Genomic DNA, 23,186 nt, shown 5'->3' with positions numbered 1-23,186 from the left:
AATGTAAGTTGCTCAAAGCCGTTGAAAAGTCGAGTAGGTAGGTAATAATCATGAGTCTCTGGCCGCTCGACACTCGAAGATAATAATTGCTATACTGCAGCCGAGAGCACGTATAAAAGTAAGGCCTGCGCGCACGAAGCTTCCGGGAGAGTAAGAAGGAGAGAAAATACAACGTAGCTCTGCAGTGCGCCGCGCGCTCGAGCTTAATTGAATTAGTCGCCAGGACCGAATTAGCTCTCGCACGTATAGAGCGAAGGAGCCACGCTGACTGGGCCGTGGAATCACGCGCGCGACCACCGCGCGTAATTATAATGCCGCCGCCACCGCCACCACTGCTGCTGCTGCTGCTCGGCCGTGCGAGCTTCCTTGTGCCATGTAAGAGCGTTTGTGTAAATGCACCGGCAGAGCTAGGCTAATCACTGTGTCTGCGATGCTCATTTTTCTCTCCTCTTTGACTTTTCGCGTACGCGGCCTTTTTTGACGTACCTGCTAGACATATACTTGTATCGGGGCGACGAGAGCGCCTACTTGGCCTGCACTAAAAGAAAAAGGGCCGTATAACGATTACTTATCTTTCGCAGTTAATCGGTAACTTTCCGCATAGTTAATTCCAATGCGTTTCATTGTTTCCGGTCGTGCGCTCCTACACGCGCTACGGTAACAAGCTTTGCGGCAGCCACCGCCGCCGATGCAACGAGCATTACCATTTTTATTACGTATCTCTTCTTCTGTCGAGCTCGCGTGGTTGTAGCTCAAGCCGTTTCTTGATTTATGCGCCTTCATCAGATAATATTGATGTCGTTTCTCTCTATTCCTCTCTCGATTCGACTGGAAATAATTACGGAATTTGTCCGCTTTGACGAGACTTTTTGAACATTTTTTCCATGAAATATCGATGTACCGCGCTCGTTTATGCGCACAAGCCTCGGTTCGCCCCACTGTTTCTCTGTTTTTCGCTCGCCGACCAGTGCACACACTGGCGCAATTATAGCGGTACGTGATTCTCTTTCGCACGTGCTTAGCTCGGCGAACATCCGGCTCAAAGCCGTGTGCTAGCCATATCTCGGTGCGCCCGATGTATTTTTCTAGCTGCGGCCGGTAAAAGTCATCACTTTTTCCTAATAAGCAGCGTAAACGCAACTTGAACATCTTCGACTTGTTAATTTTGCTTTTCGTGCTTTGAGGATTTTTCTATTTCTCTCTGGACAGCCAATTTTTGTTTTTCCAGTATAGACAAAGCGGTGGAGCTCATAAAAAACTTTCGATCGCAAAAGTAAACGTCCGAAGTTTACGTTCTCGCGTCGAGTTTGTGTACATATATAGTTTTAAGTACTTTTGAATTTCCAGCTATAAATTCACCAACTGATTTCCATATTTCAATAAAATTACCAGCCGAGTTGCCACTGTCTACGCGTTTGCATATGACACGCATATAATATGAATTAAAAAAAAAGAAAAGGAGAAATTATGCTTCATCAAAATTTTGTACTTTTATCGATTATCAATTGCACTTGCAAATTCAGGTAGTTTTATCGACCCCAAAAAGTATCCTCGACACGTCGATCATTAGCTTTAAGCCGCTTTGGACGTCGATATAATACAATTAACTCCACCAAGTAACAGCAGTGACGTTGAGTGTATTTGTACAAGCAGCAGAGCACACATAGGCTCATTGATGCGTAATATTCTCGATACTCGAGTACGTATAGCTGCGTTGGTCGGCAATTCATTAGCGCTCACATATATTTATAGGTTCTCAACGTGGGGTGAGAGAAAGATAATAGTCGAATAATAAGGAAGAATCTGCAATCAAAAATATACTCGTGTTTATGTAGTCACGCCGAGGTGCAGCTTCTCTTAACTCGAGAAACTTTTGCACAAAAGAACCCTTAGTAGTCCGGGCGCTGGTGACATTTGAGTGAACTTGCGAGATCCCCTCGGCGAGTTGACGGATTTCTATGTTTTTTTGGTCGCTGAAACCGAATTTGAAGGTCGCCAGGCCGAATTCCTGGTCAATTTTTTGTTATAAACAAATTAATTGTTTAAACAGCCATATCTTGAAAAATATTGAAGATAGATTAAAACAATTTGTTTTTATTTTATTCGTCTTTGAAAAACAAAGAAATTCCATTAAATTAATTGAAAATCCGTCCACTAGAAAAAAAGTAATGCAATAATTAGTGTAAAATACGTCTTTTTTCACCTTTCAACCTCTGTAACTTTGCTCGTATTAGTGCGATCGAGCTCCTGGACGTCTCATTTTAAAGGTAATAACCTACAGAATGATGTAACATAATTTTTATATAGGTAAAATTGTTTATAATGCAATCTGTAGACGTGTATAAACGTAATTTTATGGCTCTGACGTACTTCCCATTTGTTTATACGCGTTTTTCGCTAAGATAAATTAGTAAATCAACGTGGCAACTCAGTTCAAATGAAAGTACATAAAAAAACAAAAATTTTAAGGGGTTTAGAAAGGAAATCGGTCCAGTCGATGCCAAGTTACAGCCTTCTGAGCTTGGTTCATGTTACCTCAGTGTGCGCGCCCTAAGCGCTCGCTCGTTTCTACGCGCTAGTTCAGAAGGCTGTAACTTGGCATCGACTGGACCGATTTCCTTTCTAAACCCCTTAAAATTTTTGTTTTTTTATGTACTTTCATTTGAACTGAGTTGCCACGTTGATTTACTAATTTATCTTAGCGAAAAACGCGTATAAACAAATGGAAAGTACGTCAGAGCCATAAAATTACGTTTATACATGTCTACAGATTGCATTATAAACAATTTTACCTATATAAAAATTATGTTACATCATTCTGTAGGTTATTACCTTTAAAATGAGACGTCCAGGAGCTCGATCGCACTAATACGAGCAAAGTTACAGAGGTTGAAAGGTGAAAAAAGACGTATTTTACACTAATTATTGCATAACTTTTTTTCTAGTGGACGGATTTTCAATTAATTTAATGGAATTTCTTTGTTTTTCAAAGACGAATAAAATAAAAACAAATTGTTTTAATCTATCTTCAATATTTTTCAAGATATGGCTGTTTAAACAATTAATTTGTTTATAACAAAAAATCGACCAGGAATTCGGCCTGGCGACCTTCAAATTCGGTTTCAGCGACCAAAAAAACATAGAAATCCGTCAACTCGCCGAGGGGATCTCGCAAGTTCACTCAAATGTCACCAGCGCCCGGACTATAGCTGCTTATCTGCTCGAGTGTACGCGTATATATCTTGCACGTTTGTCCGTTTGAATACGCAGGCAGGCAGGCAGGTAGGCAGACGCACACGCGAGCGAGCGCGCGCTGGTATATGCGTGCTTTTTGTTCGCGCGATTCGAGTCCTTTTCTCTCACTTTATCTCTGTAAAAGGACATCGATTATACGCGCAGCGACGTACGTCTCTCGCTGAAATAATTTCCAATAAATCCTTCAAAGCGCACGCACGGCGCGCGTGTTTCCCTCTCTCGTGGCCGCGCTCGCTCGTACTTGGCTTCTTTTCAGCGAGACTCGCGCGCGAAAAATGCATCAATGGCTCGGCTGCAGATTTTATATTACCGCGCCAGACAAAACGCATAAAGAAATTTAATAGCTTGACCTTTGCGCGTGAGAAAATGAAGAGTCGACGAGTTGACGCGAGCTGATAAAGGATTTACGATCGGTTTTGTTTTCCATAAAGAATGCAGCAGTGTCCCTATAATGAGTCCCGTCGCGCGCGCGCGTCTGCACCTCCTTCCTCATACATACACTCGAAAACAAACAACGCTTGTGCGGCTCGAAAAAAGGAGTCGAGCATGGAATTATATCGACGCGCCATTTTCCTAGTATTTCTTGCTGGAATGTGCCGATTAGTTTAATGAGCCTATTAATTTGATCGTTATAATGTATGTTAACCGTCGAATTCCGCGCCACGAGTAAAAAGAAAACAGCATAAGGAGGTGTGTGCGGTACAAAGCGAACCAGAGTCCGTTAATTCAAGAGAGCAGAGAGAGAGAGAGAAGGAAATTCATTAGAACTGATTATGCTCCTCGTTGTTTTTCTGCCTAATAATATAAGCGTGTTTCATCGATTGCGGACCTCAGCTGCACCTCTTAATTCGATAAATCAAGCCAGGCCTAGGTGTTTCTAATCAACAATGCAACACCTTGGAGAATTAATTTGCATAAAACATGAAGATTAGCCTGCTGTGCGCGCCGAATTTTACACGAGCAAATAATCATTCCGATTAAGCTTCGCGGTGGTGACCTATTTACCGGCTTGTACTTGTGCATATTTCAGCAGGACGCGGTGAACGAACAAAAGCTCCTATTCGATTCTACCATCCCGTGCTGCGATGCAGATAGGACTTAAACTTTTGTATTCTGCGAGGTTTTTTCTCTCTCTCTGTTTTTTTTTTTTTTTTTTGTTATTTCGTAAATCGGCACGCGCTTTAACTAGAAACAGAAGCAGATGAAAAAGAAAGAAAACCCGAAGAAAAAGAAGAAGCAGTGGAAGTAGAGAATAAGTTGAAGCTATGTATAGTGTTTAATCAGGTTCGACTAGTTAGTTGGCAGGTGCGACGTACGTTCAAGTACCGGCGGCTGCACCTCGAGTCCGGGAAATGTTCTGTACTATCTTGAAACAAGACCGCGAGAGAAAGAGAGAGAAAGAGAAGGAAGCTAACCGTCTCTGCTGCAAGTCGCAAGAACCAAGATGACGTAGCCGGACAATAGCGTTACAAAGAAGCTGATGCCGCCACCGCAACTGCTAATGCTGTCTCGATTTAAAAAATGCCACCTCTGCGCATTTTGCGCGCAATTTATGATTGCTTTGTATAGGCCATAGGTCGCGCGCGAGCTAGCTTTAATAACGTCACGCGGTGAGGGCAATTTTTTCTTCTATGCTCCAGCTCGGAAACAATGCTCGTTTGAAAAGTTTCCATACGCCCCCACTGTGGAGGGGCGAAAAAAAGAAGGGAACCTCGAAATCTCATAATACGAGCTAACTTTCTATTATATAACCACCTTAACGATCGTTGCGTTTTGTGCCAGGGACGAAGTTCGGTGCAGCTTTCTCCATCCCTTTCTCTCTTTCTGCTGCGAGTCTCCGCTCTCGATCGTAATTTATTTGGAAAGAATCGATGGATTAGCCATACGCTCCCGCACTTTTAGCCTAGTTGCTCAAAAACTTTTCCAATTGATAGTTTCATCGCAAGAGTTTTTGAGCAGATTATTTTGTTTTTTTAATTCGATGCATCTTTCGATGATATCTGCCGATTAATGCCATCGCTCGAGTGCCAAATTGAAAAGGGAAACTTTTTTTTCAAACTCATTTTTCAATTGATTCGAACCAGTTCACTCTGAATTCACCATAGCAAGACCAAAATTTAAAAAAGGTTTTGTCGTATCTGAAAAAACAAGACTTCAAAGACTAAAAAAGTGCAGCCCCTAATGCTATCATTTTATCCCCTCGTCAGAGAGAGGGTGAATACAGAATGATTCTCAACAAAATAGTTCCTAAAGCAAAAGATTCGCGAATGCAGTACCTATGTCAAGTTTATAGATCACTCGTTAATGTTTTTTTATTTCAAAGAAAAACTCTTTGAAAAGTCATCAGTAAAGAAAGAGGCAAGAAAAGCATCGGAAATTAATACATCTCTGATGAATCGGGTATCGCGGCACATTTGCGAGTTCGAGAGATCAGGAGGTCAGTATACTCAGCAGGCGCGTACTCGTGTGTTGGCTGATACGGCGAATGCGCGAGAAAAAGAGAACGGGATGTGCTACGGTATATACCTACGCGCGTGAGCGCAGATGGCTCGACCAAGAGAGACTCGATCGGCTGCGATTCCATATAATGCGTTTGCACGTATATCTATATATTTTATATAATATGGTAACGAAGAATCGAGAGACGTCTGCGGTTGATCGATTATGAGCAATTTTATCCCGGGCTATTGTACAGAAAAATAGCCGCGCGGTGTGCCTGACACATGCACTGGACTCGCGATTGCTGCGTAAGCGCACTTGAACACGTAGATCTTTTATTATAAATTATAATGAGCCCGAAACGGCGGTTTACGCGCTCGTATAAGCGCATATTCACTTTTAACTATACGCATCGAAACAAAAGTTTTGTCGCATGACGGGCTCGACGCGACTGCGGGTAATATCGTCCCCTACAAAATGGATCGAAATCTCTTCAATCTTTTCCAATCGTTCAAATGGCACTTGAGAGCTTCTTTTATCGCGTGGAATATAATTTTTTTTCTCTGTGTATAGATTTACATTTTGCCAAAGAATCCAAATAAAAAAAGCGCGAGTTTTTGCCTCTCGTCAAAAAGTAAATTAAAGCGGGTCAAGATATCCAGAAGTGCCCCTGCGCAATCTTATACAAGCTCGGATTCGCAACTCTTCGAGGCCAACGCTATTTCCACTCGGTCCACAATAGAGAACGCAGCAGCGAAAAATACGAGTTGAGTAGTAAAATTTTAGAGAAAAACTTTGGCGATGAGTTTGGAAGCTGCGCGCAAGACGCCCGCACGCGTGCGTGAAATTTCTTTAGTGCGCCGAGAGTACGTATAGTGCAAGTGCCTTATGGATCCTTTACAAGCGCGTATGGCAATGCTTCACAGTATTCGAATCGATCTATCCGAAGAGCTTTTATCGTTCTTCGATTGTGGACTCTTTAAAAAAGAGAACAAAATTGACTAGACTTTTGTAATTTATTAGTTATGCGTGGCTCGTCCCGTAATGTAAACTCGTATTTCGCCTTGATGGATGCTGCTCGGCTCTCTCGGTGACTTTTCTAAAAGTTCACGCGCTGTAGTACGTCGCAAACGGACGAGAAATTTATGTCACTGTCTGGAGTTCGCCGAGTGCATAATGCTCATCGGAATGTGACCCCTTAAAGCAGCGCTGCGCGTCTCCTTTTTGCGCAAATTCTTTTTCGGATTTCGGTAGTTTAGTAGCGATCATTGCAACGGAGGACGAAAAAAGGACGGACAAAAATGCCAAGAGTCATTTATCCCAATATCCGGAATATGTCGCATCGATCCACGTCGTTACTCCGTCGTCCTTCCGCTTGTCGTCATTTTTCCACGCACGCCTTATCTTTTTCTTTCTCTGATACATCAGAAGCTGCTGCTGCTGCTGCTGCAACTGCTTTGGTATCGAAGGCACATCCGCTCATACGAGCGAGTCAATGACTCTCTCGCTGCTGTACAGCTACATTTCAGTAGCTGTCCGTGTACGCGAACTTTTTGTCATAATAAACCAGTATCGGTCATAGACGTGCTGCTCTTTTTTCCCTCCCGTATTTATCATTGTCCAGGATCGCTGGCTGTACACGATTCATCGAGTCAATGCTCTTCTGGTACATTATCGAAAGACTTTTCTCTAGGCGATTGTATACGATGAATTCGCATTCCGCAGATCGCAGCTCTTTTTCTTTATAAATATATATGACTGATTTTCCGTTCGTACAGCGTTTGTCTCGTTTCTTCTTTTTCCTTTTCTCACTCTCCCTGTCTCGGCTTCTGCTGCTACTGCTACTGCTACTACAACTACTACTGCGGAGGAAAATGGGAAAAGCGAGTACGCAGCACGTTACGTTATACTGCTACCGCCGGCATGGTATTGTCACGACGCTTGGTTATAACGGCATTAGCGCGCCGTTTACCTTTCGCGCGCCTCGCGCGCGATGACTTTATTTCCGGCCCCGGAAATCCTTTCGGCCCCCCGAACGAACCTTCGCCGCTTGCGGCGAGGAAAGGCAATTTATTGTTGGTGGAATAATAGATTTTTCTTCCCATCCCCCTCGTGGCACGAAAGAAACGCCTAGCGCAACCACCAACCAACGCTTCCACCGCCGCCGCAAACTACTTTTTTTGCCTCTTTCTTTCTCTATGTTTTAGCGTACGTATGTGTATACGGGGCTGTGCGAATCTGACTTATTTTGCCGCTGGCGTGATTCGTCGACCCTGCGGCTGCATTTAAGACGAGCTTTGCTCCCCTACCCCTTTCCGTAGCTCATATTTCGTCGCTAAATGAGGATGAGTGTCCCATACTTGTTTTAAGGCAGTGTACGGCCAAAAGATCTCTTGCCGAGATGTTTAGCGTATGAAGAATGGCTCACGGGCGAAAAAAAACACACTCGTACTTACTTCTGGAACGACGCGTTTTAATAGGATAAAAACATTTTAGGAGAAATAATGTCCCATATATTAGTACGTCAACCGAATTTCTGCCCTGTCACGAGCTGACGCTGAAATACATTTATAAGTAAAAGGTATTATAGGCCAACAAATGTAGCCAAGAAAAAAAGCTCCAGACAAGACGAATGTGATTTTAATCCTATTGTACGAGAAGACTCGAACGTCCGCGCATTGCCGCAAAAGCTGCGCTCGAGCTTGCATGGCAGTTGCCTCATGAATACATTTTAGAAACAAGCGTTATTTACATTTTTGGATTGCGTTTCTCTCGTTCTACCTCTGGAAAAATGAGACTAGATCCAAATATGAATATTTCTATCCTCGAGAGTTTCGCGAGTGTGTGCGCGCACTCTCATGCTGTATACCTTTATACGATTGATCGCAGATTGCATTGTTATGCGAGACTACTCGACATTGTTTCGTGTATTTTGTTACTTGCGTTGCAAGTCATATATTTTTAAGCTTGATGTTTATTTTCGAGATAATTCTTGAACTAAATTATTAAAATGACAAAATAATCCAATAATATAGCTGGAATACAAGCTTAAATTATACAGTGCCGACTGCAGAGCGCATTAACTCGAAAATGGAACACGAAATTATGTGGTCTCAGCATGACCTTGCGCCGTACTTGGCTTTCAACTGCGGCCGTACGGGGTGATATTTTGCATTTGGATACTCGGGCGTTTCTGCTGCTTTATTTGGCCGCTAATTATTTTAGAAAACGTCGTAAAGCCACGAAGCAGCACAACGTAACATTGGCATTAATAAATTACCAGTAAATTCACGCGTGCCGGGCTTACACGAATAGATTTTCGCCGCATTCACAATTCAATGCTCATCAATTGTCTGATTTTCAATCCGACGGAAAACAAGGAATTATTAAAGCTCGCATCGGGCGAAGTGGCAGCGAACTCGGGGGGCCGTATATAATAATACAGGGACTGTGTGCAGCGCGCGTCACCTATATATACATGCGTATACATAGCACATAGTGGTGGCGCATATACGATATATACATGTATTCATTCATCCACCGGCCGGCCTGAAAAGTCGAACTGCACACGCGCGCGCGAAAGTTGGCGCGCGCCAGTGCGGGTGTGCTATCCCCGGCGCTTCGGCAGCAGTATTGCGTCTGCCGTCGCCAAAGACGCCGAGCGAGCGAGCGAGCCCGCGCAGCACACCCTTTCGCTCGTGAGCCACCGCCGACTCTGCCCTGCACTCTGCCGTATCCGCTGCATACGTAAGAGACCTTTATGTAAAAGAACACGCGCTTTTGCCCACATGCGGCTTCGCGTTGTTCGCTGGATTTTTTTACTGCTTTGTTTTTTTCTCGCCGGAGCAAAGTGTTACGCGCGCTATATACACAGTGAGGTCGAAACAAATACGGGAGCAATAGCGCGTCGCTTGCTTCATGAATAACACAGGGTGCACACGTCGGCCAATTATATGCGTTTGCAAATTAATAATACGACCAATTATCGCACGCGGCCAATGAGTATTACGGGCCGAGAGAGGGAGCATATATTAATTTGCATACGATTAATTAAACCGTATTAATTTATCACGTAGATGTGCAGTTTCGGTCCGTATCGAGTCGGACGGTGCATTATTTTGCCCCCCCAAAAATTCGAAACAAAATCGATAACAATTTGTGAAGCCGGGGCCAGTAGCGCGTGCAGAGTGCAACAGCCAAAGGAAATGTCAGTGGAGCGTGCAAGATCTTATTATCATCGTCGGTAGGCATGCCGGTACACAAGCTCACGTCGAGAGCACTCGAGGAAATTTCAGCAGCAGCAGTTGCAGAACGCCCAGAGGCCGGCCGAGTGCGTATGTTCGTTTTTCTCAGCGTCTGATCATGTGCAGCGCGAGGACGTGTGTCTAGTGCTGGGTGCAGTGGTGCAGGTGCATTATGTGCGACTCGAGAGCCTCGAGGCCAGTCTCGTAACAAATATATACGTATGTATGTGTCTCTGTGCACAAATGTGTCCGTGTGTCTGTGTGCGTATATCTAAAATAGAGTAATTATTAACGCGGCCAAGTCGAGCGAGTTCGCGAGTTCTCCAGTGCTAAATTATGCAGAGGCCAAGTAGCAACGGTAGTAGTGGCCGCAGCGACGGCATGTGCTGCTGCAAATTGCCGGCCGCTGACCGACGACGACGACTGCTTATTGCTCGGCATCGGCCAGCTCAAGATCAAGCCCTGGCGGTAGGCTCCGACTACTACTGCCACTCCTACTACTACTAACAATAACAATAACAAGAGCTTCTATTAGTCTGCGCTGCTTGGACCGAGGCCAGTGCACGAGGTGAGAGCTATTAATTGTATTGCAGTGTTGCTGCGCTCGTCGATCTCTATTATTGAGTACCCCGCGCGCCCCAACACATGTACAATACCGTATTTTGTTGTATAGAGATCGAGCGATAGTCGCGAATTCCGGGATCGATCTCTGTCTACGCTTCTAAGCAAGCGCACGACGAGCCGCACTTTGTCAATTTGTGAATGGCGATTTTTGAACGCGAGACATCATTCGGATTTCGAGCTCGCGTAAGGTCATCGAAATAATGAAAATTTGCCGCGGGATTACGAGTTATTCGTTCGTCTCGCTCGAGCCTGAGCCTGGGCTAATGCGCGAGAGCTTACCCCGAATTAATTAGCCGTAGTATCGACGAGAGTAGCTTTGCCCATCGGCGAACTTGTACGTTTTCGATTGCACGTCGCTAGATGAAAGCATAGCCATCGGAGCTTTTTTCTGCAAATCCGCGGAGGTGAATCCATCACCCTTAGAAAACGCTATGAAATTGAAATATGTGAAAAAGTGCCCCAGTCAAAATTTATCTGCAAATAGAAAGCTCAAATATTGGCGCATCATAATCGATGGCACGAGATAGGAATACATTACGCACGGAGTGGGAAGCATCGAAATTTCAAATTCCTCGCACCTAGCTCGTTTTTCTCGGTCAGCTATATATACGTAGGGTACTACGGGTATACATCGAGCGGAGCTGCGCTGCGCTGCATCCACGCGCTTTCATAATGCACGAGGCCAAAGAGTAGAGCTAGCGCACGCCAGGCGGCTACGAGTTTATCGAGCGGACTTTCGAGAGCGCGCAGAAAACACAAGATAAGCAGGCTCGGCGGCTGTGCTTTTCGAAAAATTTAAACTTCCGCCTGATATATTAACCAAAGTGCCGCATGGCTCGCGCGCGCGCCAGAAGATTTCGTCCTGCATAATGAATGCGCACGCGCGCGCGCAAGGCTGCAATTCCACGCGACGTATTTTAAAGATGACACGGCCCGATAAACTCCTAGCTCGTTTGAGCTTTTTTCAATTTTCAAGCGGCTTGCGACGAGTGCGAGAGGTGTCTTGAGCCCTTGATACTTCGCCGCCGCTGAAAAAGTGTATTACACTTGCACACTTGTTGAAGCTCAGGGTAAACAGATGCTTTATCGAGACTTACATATATAACATCGTGGCTGAGCCACGATCGATCCCTTTTTCTCCCCTCTTTTTACCGAGCTCGATGCCGTGGAAAGTAAATTTACAAAGTAATACAGAATTTGTATCGTAGAGTCTTGCTACGTGAGAAAAAAATTTATAAGTTTACCATATTTCAATGAAAAATAAAGAACCGCCTTGTCGGAATGAAAGAGCGATATTATGAATGCTCCATGGAAGTAATTTAATCCAATAATTGAAATGTCTTTAGCCAGAAATGCTTACTTATTTTTAAATTCTTGCAAACATTTTTATGCAGATTCTTTTGATTTTAAAACAGTAATGCTTATTAGCAGCGTATTGAGATTGTGCAATTTACGCAACTCATAAATGGTTACGGCGCGCTTTACGACGACACGATCTCGATATAGTGACATGCACGACTTTATTATTATGTGGAGTTTAGAGATTCTAGGAGAGAAGAGCCCGGGCGATGCAATTTCTATTAATGTCAACTTAGTATTAAATTAAGACTCCCGACGGGCATCTGAATTCTCTCTGTGTTTGAGAGCTGCTGTTATATACACATTTTGACGTTCTTACTTGTCTCCAAGAGCTTTCCGAGCGAGGGCAAAGGGTTTCTCAGGGCATTGCTATCGAGGAATTATGAAGGATGAAACGTGCAGTGGCTCTTGAGCTGAAAACTCGCAAAGGTGCGCGCACCTCTTTCCGAGTCGGGGGCTAGTAAAATTTTGATGAAGTATATTGTTTGCAATTGCGTCTAAGAAACTTTTGTTTCCCTTTTTTTTTCGTCTGCTTTACTTTTTTTTTCATCCCTGTGATACAGCCAGGGAGCATTTTGTCTATTCCATACCGGCGCGAGTCTCACCGATGGAATTTTCTTCCGGCTACAAAGTTAAGGATTCATGATTCCTCGGTTATTCTGACTCGTCGCTTTTTATTTTTTTCAAACATTGTCGATATTCGTTTTTTGTGATGCAAGACATTGAGAAGATTTGTAAAATGATCTTTAAGTCGTTTTCAAGTATTTATAGCGAACAGTTGCATACATTTATGCATTTGCCGAAAAATTAAAACTTTCTGAAAATGAATTTCCTCCAAAAATATACGGTCAGATTTTGAATCTTTATTTGTTCGATCGAATTAAATTTTAAAAATTCAAATTACAAGCTATCCTTTGTATATTGAATCGTCTTGGAAATTCAAATCGTCGAGTGAATAAGTAATAAAAGGTTGAATACGATTCGACCTTATTAGTCCGTTACGGCGTTGGTTGGATTTTAATTTAGGCAAATACACATTTAGCTCGTTTGAACAATTTTATAAAGTCTGACCAATCGACATACTGGCACACACATGCACACATACACACGAAGCTAGTCTACTTAAGCTAGCCGCTTAATATTCCGGAAAAAGGCCGCCGCTTTACGTTTATATACGTGCGTGTTTTTGTATTTGTCTGTATCGTTATACAGCCATTGGGAAAAATGTGCTCGCGGCTACAGACAATGACCCTCTTGTCTTTCTGGGTTCGCGTGCGCCCGACTCGACCGGCCTCGAGTGGCTGCACTTAAACTGCAGGCCTGCGAGGATCGATGCAGTGCAACAGTATTAGTTAGTTCTATATACGTATGCTAGAAAATCGCGCCGAAAGTATGTACTCGAAACTCATTGGGCGTCGAGCTCGGGCATTTCTCGTTTTTTGTCTACCGCCTCGAGTTCGATTTGCGCGCCCAAGTACGCAAAGAGCCCCGCAAGTACGCAGTTATGTATTGGTATCTGGCTTTTATGGGTGCATCATTTACGCGCGACAATGTGCGCGCATAGCTACCGAGTGCACACGGGAGAAATCGAGCTTGCAGCTTATTCCTCCGATGCGATCGATTCGCGCTCGAGAGTCTAGCCGAGCTCGCTCGTTTTGGATTATTCACACGCCGAGCTTTTCCGATGTGATCTCGGCTGGCTATAATGCCTATTCACTCGGCGTTATTTGCTCGACTTGGCTGCGGGAACGCCTCATATCGTCGTGGCACATTTTTTGACGAAACTTCGTTAGCTTTTTTTTCATCGAAATAACTATGAGGCTAGTGTGCTACTGCTAGTACGTGGCTTGCGCACCATAACGAACGCTGAGACATTTTCACTCATTGAGATTTATCGCTGTCTCGTCTGCAAAGAAAAGCTCTGCGTAAACTTTGCCGTTTTTTTCACTCTCTCTCTCTCTCTCTCTCTCTCTCTCTCTCTATACAGCTATAAGTTAAACTAGTTTAAATTGCCCTTGGCATAGATGGCATTATTTTACACGTCAGTTTACTTAACTCAAGTGTATTTTTCTCGCTCTCTTCCTTTATCATTCTAGCATTGCAGAGAGCTGTACGTGCGAAAGCGTCGTGAGAATTATTCAAATTTCGATTTTCACGATCGACGCGTTTCCAATAGCGAACGAGGTACGCGCTGACGATGATCGCGAAACCGATAAAAATAAAAACAGAAAAGTTCGACGTATGCTCGAAATCACCCTATACTCGTTCGAATATCACACTCGGCATGTGCGGTTGAGTTTTGAGGGGTCCACATACGGTACCGAGCAGCAGCTACAATATATATGTGCTTGCTGCGCGAATACATATATTTAAATATTTTTTCACGCGTGAGATGTATATGCTCGTTCGAGCGACACTTTTTGTGTGGGGCGAATCTCTCTCTCTCTCTCGTTTCTGTCATTTTATCTTGCACCTACTCGAAAGTGCTAAAGACAAGAATGTCGTGTCCATGCAAGTCTTTTTTCTGCGGAAGCGGGCGCGCGTCGCACTTGAAGCGCGTCCAAGCTTCTACGTGTCACTTTTCAAGTATGATGGCGATATTTGTCGATTCGATCAGCCAGCTGAATCTTTATCCTGCACGCCTGGTCACTTCTCCGGCACCTCAAAACGATCCAATAGATTTTGCCCAGGTATCCTCCGTGCGAAATTTACGAGCGAACGTATAAGAAGTCTAATCTAATAAGTGTAAGCCTTACAGGTACACGCAAAGACATGGATATTCGTTAACGCTGGGGGCTGGTCGCAATATCAGACCCGCCACAAGCTGTAATCCCGTAATCTATATATCCTCGCGCGATAAGGCTACTCTAGCTCGGCTATATAGCACTGGAGTCTCTGCTCTCTTTCTTCCCTCTTTCAGCTGCGCTGCTTGTTTACCTTTTTCTCATCATCACCCCCTCTTTTTTTCTATACAACCGACCCACTTGAGCTTTTGCTTGCGCCAATGCATTTCTCTGTGTGTGTATGTGTGTGTATATACACTCAAAACTCTCTCACACACATGCATTATATAAATATATCTATATAGCATAAGAAGTCAGTCGAGTCTTTTACTACTGCTTTCTTGCTTGTCTTTCGTTCTTTTCTTTCTCTCTACTTTACTTGCCTCTCTTTTTCGCGCCCATTCTTCTTTCTCTCTGCCGTGAACAGTTGTTGTTTTTTTTGTTTTATAAAATTTCCCCTTTGTGTCAAAGGAGCGGCGAGTGCAAGCGAGCGCGAATGAGAACGAGTTTTGTCAGAGGCTCGACTTGCTGCGCTGACTTTACGTTACCTCTATATGTGTAATATATATGTATGTATACCAAGAGTGTGTAATTGGACTTGTGACGGCAGCTCAACTGCACTTGCTCTCTCTCTCTCTCCTTTTTCTCTGCAGTTGCAGGGACGTTTTAAAACGAGTGTTAATTTTACTTCGTTGATTCGTACGAGTATCATGATTATAAATACCCACTGACCATTTTTTCTCCGAGTTTCACTTTGTGTCAGCTAAATGGCCAAAAAACGATCTTATTAAAAAAGTACCTATCACTAAATTTTTTTTTTGTAAGTTACAGTTGATTTTATAATAACTATTAAAATCGCCAAATAGTCTGATATACGCATAAATTCTGTTTTTTTTTCAATCAGGTACTATAAAAACGTATGCTATATTTTATGAGTGCAGGAATCACGGATTTCAGCTTTATGAGATTATCGACCCGAGAATCAAAAACTAAAATTTTTTATATCTTGGCAAAAGAATTAAAAAAAATCTTAAGCTGCTGCATTGGTATGATGATCGATGAATGAATGGAGCAGAGCGAAAAAAAGACACGTTCAATAGGTCGTTGTAATTGATGTAACGCGATAAATTGCTATACGTTGCTGGATAGTTACGTGCATCTCTCGACTACCCCAGGCTCTTTTCTATTTTTCATGATCCTCTCGACATTTTAGTCTCATTTTTTCTTTTCTTTTTTTGGTAAGCCATTTAAAATTGTAGATAATCACATCCCGTGTGCTGGCAGTCAACTAACTGAAAGCTCATTGTCGGCTTTAGGCAGCCTGGAGTAGTGTCATTACGTGGAGCGTGTATTACATTTATGTGCGCAAAAGGCCGAATTATTACACGATACTCTCAGACTAATTAAACCTCATTTTGGCAGCTTCATCCGTTTTATAATATACAGAGAGCGAGAGAGAAGGGGAGCAGACGCGCAACGCACGGAGATGCGAAATGTGGCAGGCTGCATATAAACATTATACGGCTCCTATGCCGTACGATGCATTTCAATCTCGATGGGAGCTCCATATATAACTCCGGCAAGTTAATCACTTTCTGCGCCGTGTGTATATGTGAGTATCGCACGGGGAAGTGCGTGGCGAATCCTTATATACTCGGCTGGCGCGCGGATACATCGAAACAACAGCAGCAAGTTTTTAATCAAACATGCAGTAGCGCAAAACTCAACGAAATACCCACTGCTAGCAGAGCTCGACTCATGCACAAAGACATGGCGAGAAACTCATTCCTATGCGCAGCCTCTGGAAGCGCAGAGACTAGAGAGCGTTTCAGATCATAATCTTCGGCCCGTATGCTACGCTCGGAGTTGTCATTGTCGAGCATACACATAGTACGTGTGAATAAAAACGATTGTTCCCCCTCATCGTCGTCGTCACCGTTGTCGTTCGTCTACTATTTATTTTCCTTTATTTCAATTTGAATGAATTCGCACGTGGTCGGTCGCTCGCAGTATTTTTCTACGCAGCCAGCGCACGGCCAAAAGCAAAGGACGTATCCTCGTGTGCGCCAGCGGCGCCTGTGCACTATCTACTCCAGTGGCTTTAGTGTAGCCGCAGTTCTCTGTCTCTGATCTCTCTCTCTCTCTCTCTCTCTCTGTTTTCGAGCTCTATACACTGTTTTACAAGTACCCAACGCCGTATCTATCCGATCGTGCACTTTATATCACGCAGCTACGCGGATATTGAACCTTGCGCCGATGCGCGTTGCGAACCAAATCTATGTGTATATCTGCTGCGAAGAAAAGAAAGAGAAATCAAGAGACGTGGCTGGAGCTAAACGGCTAAAGGCTAAAAAGACGTAGCCAGGAGCTGCTTGTGAAGAAAAAACTTCAACTTGGTTTGGACATTTGCGCTCTATAATAGATATAAAATAGGAAAGCCAAGGTTAAAATGAAAATTTTAAACATGTTTCTCGGGATTTTTACTGAGTATTTTTATAAATAGCTACGTGAATTTTTAGAATACCTCAAAATGCAGACATTTGCGTAATTTTTTCGAAAAATATTCAGTGTAAATCCCGTAAAATGTGTTTAAAATTTTTTATTTTAACCTTGGCTTCGGTATCTTCTTAACTAAAGTATTATGACAACTTCCATTAATATTTTCAAATTTTTAATGGAAACTAATGCTACTTTCGACAGTTTTTTGTCTGCGTGGGTACTTGTTTTTTTGACCAACTTGATGGGCTCAGTTCAGTTTGGCTTATCCAAAATTCACGGACTCATTATTTTGTGGCGCAAAATATTGAGCCAAGTTCCAACCCGATATAATCAGTATTTTTTAGGTACTCGGACATTCTTGCATATTGGCAACGTCATTTGACTGAATTATCTTGACGAAGACGTATTTAATTATCGTTTACATATTTTCTTGTGTTATTACATTGTTTATGAGAAAATCCAGTACAATTTAGATCACTGAGGTCACTTTACAATGTAACATAGTGCTTTTTTTTAAGAGTTTTTCAGTGTAGAAATAAAAGTTTTGATCTGCGGATTTTGATTCACTAAGGTTAGATTAATAGTAATTGTACAACGCAAGAGTACAAAAAAGTAAATATTTATCAATCATAGATGCACTTAATCGAATTTGATTTTCGAAAGATTGATCACACGAACGACTAGTCAAGAAAATAAAGTATTAAAACGCACGGCCCCATGAGACACGAGAAAAAATTACGTGCATCAGTGAATTCAAGAATCTCTTGAGTCTGTCTCGCCTTTTTTTAAATACCATTTGAAATGGAAAATAAAATACGCAAATGCGCGTATGCGTCTGAGAGCGCAGATTGCAAAGCTAGATTATTTTCTTCCCAAATTTTGGTATATTGCCAAAATACCGTGGGGATTACGTTTGTGCCGTGCGTTCGAAAGTTAAACAGCGGGCTGATGGATTTTCACGTTTGAAAATGGCGCGACATCGATTTGCACCGAAAGTTCAAAGAGGATTTCTGATCTAAAACACACATAGATAGACAAACTGGCTGCTAGTGTGCTCGAATGAAACGTAATTACTTCCATGACTTGGCCCTATAACTCGAGTTTCTCGCAATCGACGATGGTATATTCTATCTACTTAAGGCAAGCCCAGAGTCTCTTCTGGCGCTTTGATTATCCTTTTAGTGCCTAAATCCGGCCATTGTCTCCGGCCCGGCGAATTAATATCATCAATTTTTCTTTTCTCGTGCGCGGCTTTTAATTCAAACGAAGGAGACAATTTCAAGGAGTGCAGAAATTGATCGCTGCCGATATTCGCGCCATTATCCCGCCGAAACTTCTCGAAAGTAGCATCTTTCGCCCCACTCAACAATTCAATCCGTCGGGTTCTTTGGTTTCTTCAGCCGTTCTAATTGAAAGGGACGGGGGGAGGCTGACAAAAGATACCGCAAAAGGCCCTGTTACGACTGTTGGCGTATTAACCAAGATCTGTTGTACCTTATCAGCTGATTCTGCTTGGGCAGCGTTAATTCCGTATCATCGACTTTGTGGCTTGCGGGGCGCTGAAAGCTCGTATATGTGCGAATTTATATATATGTCATTCGTACCGGACGAGAGAGAATCGTGAGTACGGAATCAATTTTCTTTTCTCTGACTGTATTCACATTAGTGCATAATCCTGTTACAGGTCCAAAATTGAAAGCCGTTCACTTTCTAGTTTCGAATGTTCATTCATTCCTTTCAATGGTTTTTTTTTCAGTTGCTAATTCACTCTCATTTTTCTGAAAACGTTACTCTGATAAAAAATTTTCAATTTTCGCCCTTTTATACGCGAGCAAAGTTTCGAAGCAAATCTGAAATCGATACGGTGCGTATAAACAACGACATCAATCGAACTTGAATATTTAAGCAACTTGATTTGTTAGGCGCTCGTTATTCGTGTATATATGCAGCACGCATACGGGTGCAAAACCCACACAAACATACATTCACATACACACATGCACGTTCGGCAACACACGCATACACACACACAGATCTATCTTGAGGTAACAATGTCCAAAACTCCGGGGCAATTTTCAACAATGTACGGGCTCGCCGGCGCTGTACGATTCCGCCGCGCCCTTGTACTCTAACGCAAAGTTTCAAATTAATCAATCTAAAATTGCTTCTGAACTGTGTGCCCCGTCGCTATATCCTGCTGTATATAGACACGCTCTGTGCAAGGCCAATGAACAATCGACCGCAATCGCGGGTTATTCTCTCTCTCTCGCCCTCTCTCGGGCTAGCCCAATAAAATAATAGTACATAAAGAGCCCCGTGCTACCATGATCGTCGGCGAGCTAATTATGACGATGCGACTGTATTTTCCTTGATTTTATTACGCCCAGAGCCGGAGGAAAGTCAGTGCATCGCAGATAAGATCGCTTCTTTTCCTTATCGGCCTCTACCCCTTTCCCCCCGAAGAAACGGCCGAGAACTTGCCCAAAGTTACAAAAGCAGAGTAGTGCAAATTTTCCAAGTGCGAGCGAGAAAATTCCCGGCGCAGTAGTGCGCGCCGGTGTTATCGTTGAGTTCCGCGCACGCCCCTCGCGCCTTATAAAACTTCTCTCTGTTCCTTGCCCTATGGTGACGCGATGAAAGACTTTTTGGTTAAAGTGCTTGACTCGATCGTTCCGACTTTGCTCTTCCTTTTTTTTTCTTTCTATCAGCGCGTTTCGAATATATTCCGTTTGTTTTGAATTACGAGCTAAAATTTTTACGCTTATCGAGCGAATAGTGGTACTGCCGATGCAAGTATATTATATATATCCTACAGTTCAGCAAATCTTGAAAATACATGGACGAGCTCGACCGACCGATGGCACTAACGGCTCATCTTCATGGAAATTTTATGCGAGTTTCGATCTTCGACCCTGAGTGCAAAATATGAAATTGATCTTACTATCGCAACATCGACAAATTTTGTGTCCAACTTTCGTTCCCTGTGAATTAAGATCGATTTCTGGCTTTTCATTTACAGTCATTAGCTGTTATTTGATTATACATCACTCGATGTTTTCTCTTATTCACCATCCGCAATCTGTGTGTGCGTGTATGAGTATTTATATGTTATATATAACGGATTTATCCCACGAGGCAAAGAAGCAAAGAACTCGGCTCGGAAGTTTGTAAGTACATTCATTAGAGTAAAAGAAGTTGTGAGCTTGCTTGCAGCGCAGCTTAAAAAAAAAGAGGAGAGAGAAAAAATGCCGAATGGGGAGCGCTTACGCTTCGACGGAGAAATTCATTTGGTCAGTTTCCGCTTGTCGGATATCTCTTTCTGCGAATGTATGTATATAGCTATACAGTCGAGGCCTGTATATACGGGATACCACCACAGTCGGGATCGATTCGGAGGCTACAGCGGCGTTTTTTAATCGACGAATGCCTCGACGAAAAGCTCGAGAAAAGACTTTATATAACTTTATTAATTATGAAAGAATCTCTCGTATTTTTCGACTGTCTGATACGTTTGTGTATCGTGTATACGTATAAAGTTTTTATTCGAAACGCAGGTATTTGTTCTGTTATAGCTCCTGTATCACGCGAAACTGACAATTACTTTGAAAATGTCTGTATTACACGTAAGTTCCTCGGGGTTATTATAATAACACTTGATGACGAAGCGTCAGAGTTGGAGTGTGTATGTGTGTGGATCTCAACGATAGGGCGGGCTCCGAGTAGCGGCGCAAGTTATTGAATATCTGGCGCAACACCTTGCTTCCCCTAAGCTCGGGAGCTTCACCGAGCTTCATTGCGAGTATACTCGTTAGAAGCTGAATGCTCTCGAGGCTTTGCTTGTTTGATTATCGTATTTTCGCTCGATCTAATAAAATTTGAAGGAAAAAAATGCAAACTTCGATTAGTAAGTTTGTGCAGTCGAGCTCGTAGAATAAATTCAATTAAACGCACGAGCGAAATCGGCTCTCTTTTTCCCTCTCTCTTTTTCCACCCGTGTCCTCCCACACGAGAAAAAATTCGGAAAGCCAACTCGTCAAGTGCGGAACTTTACAACTTGGTTCATTAAAAACGCGCGCCTGTGGTGTGCGCATATTGGAAGAGTTTCTGGGTCCATTTTACACTATTCGGCGCACTCGGTATCCATTCGTTCTCTGCGATCCCTGCGCTCCCATTTGCTTCACCTGGCGTACAGCTAAGCTTTTAAGATAACGCGCCTAGTATAGACTGTTTTTGTTCGTGAAACTATGCATCCGTAAATACCTTTTTTTCATTCGCCAGTTCCTTACAAAGTATATCTATCATTAGACAAGAAACAATTTCTAAGAAAAGGGCCAAGAATCGCTCGCTGAAACAAAGGGACGAAGCGCCCTCGTCTTTCGAGTAAAAAAATTACTGCGACGAGTTTTTCTCTCCTTTTTCTTCTTATATTGTCAAAGTCGTGTATACGAGCAGATACAAGAGTCTACAAATGTAAACCCGCACACGCGTTCGTGAAACGGAAGATGGAAAAAGTTTCGGAAAATAACGCGGCCACACGAGCGCCGCTGAAATGAAATTTCGTGCGCTCTGCACGTCGTCGTGGTGACATTCTCTGAGCAAAACCGCTAAGCAACTGTTGCTGTACTATAAGGTTATCTGCTCGTACACTACGTTTGTAACGGAGAGCCCGAGTGACTTTTGACTGCTGCACTTTTCGGGCTAGACTATCCATTGTTGATGATGAACATGTGTACGCGAGCTTGCCGCAATAATATTTCAACGTTTCGATGCTTCATTTCCAAGCTAGCTGGTGGTGTTTCTCCACGATAAGCCTCTCGTGCACGCTCGGCCTTTGAATATTATTCATCGCGCGGGCTGCTTCGATTCACGCCCGAGCAATTATTTCTCTCCGCGAATAAATTATCGCCATATTTTCGCGCAGCAGCAGCAGTGGCGAATCAACGATAAAATATACCCGTCCAGAATTCCACGTGCCTCTGCCGTGATTTGAGCCGCGAGAAAGCACACCGATGAAAGCTTAAAAATATGCTAATTTGCTCATTTATTACGATCTACAAGGTAATCGGAGGTAGTAAATTCAGCGGTTGCGGCTAGGAGAGAAAAAAGCTGCAGCACGTGTAGTCGAGCTCGTTTTCGACGCGTGGCGAGGCTATCGTATACATCAACTAAAAGTAATTTTGACACTAGAGAGCAATGCACGCACCTACACACACACACACATACTTTAAATCGCTATCCATCGCATGGAGAGAAATACTCTCTTGGCCTCGTCGTATAATTTAATTCACTGGCACGACATTTACATAGATTAAAGGATCGTTTGCATACTCGAGTGTAGGTATTATACAGGGGGGCTTGATTTACCGGTAACAATAATTTAGGTATATAATGCAGCGACGTGCGGCTCTCGTTTTACAAAGGAGCCACCTGAAATCGCTCCGCACTTAATTGCGTGCGAAAGTTTGAAGAACCAGCCGCGCACGAGAGTGACTTGAAAAAAATCAAGTACCTCATCTGCGCGCATTGCCTAGTCAGTTTATAGCCTAATTGCCCTCTCCTGTACATCGGGGCGCCAAACTTGCTCGCTCGGTATGTTTCGCGCCTGATACTCGAATAACGAGTTTTCGTGTTTGTATATATAGAGACTCGACGGAGCGAGGCGAACCAGTATCAAATGACATTAGCCGACTTCCCCCGCGCTGTTTCCGGCTTTTTCCGCTTCAAATGCAATTGAACGATGAAAATAATACGAGTTGAAATGTCGCCAACACGGCTAATTAGATTAACTTCATAGAGCGACTCGAAACGAGTTTTAAACGCATCGAATTATACACCCTTTGCAGGGCGCAACGGTACCATCGTTTTTTCTCGCTGCTCTCGAGAATTTCCAATAGCACGTGAATTATGAAATAATACCTGCTCGTCGTGCGCGCAACAAATATTTTTCGTATTTGTAAGACGTGTGTTTTGACTCTTTGAAATC

General features: G+C 43.2%; 1 protein-coding gene across 3 annotated transcripts in view; it reads left to right on the top strand.

Moving 5' to 3' along the window:
• Positions 1–23,186, top strand: part of LOC106648136 (suppressor of lurcher protein 1) — a 168,035-nt gene that overhangs the window by 28,912 nt on the left and 115,937 nt on the right. The window contains exon 1 of one of the 3 annotated variants that reach the window (XM_023458606.1): positions 10,458–10,506. The exons of the other annotated variants lie outside the window; for them this stretch is intronic. The gene's annotated coding sequence lies outside the window, so the exon portion shown is untranslated. Of the gene's footprint in view, positions 1–10,457; positions 10,507–23,186 lie in introns of those variants that run through there. 3 annotated transcript variants of the gene reach the window in all.

This window comes from Trichogramma pretiosum, unplaced genomic scaffold (genome assembly GCF_000599845.2).
Source record: "Trichogramma pretiosum strain Unisexual culture from Peru unplaced genomic scaffold, Tpre_2.0 scaffold24, whole genome shotgun sequence".
NCBI classification, from domain to species: Eukaryota; Metazoa; Arthropoda; class Insecta; order Hymenoptera; family Trichogrammatidae; genus Trichogramma; species Trichogramma pretiosum.
Note: the sequence above shows the minus strand (reverse complement) of the source record. Positions and strands in the feature narration are given on the sequence as shown.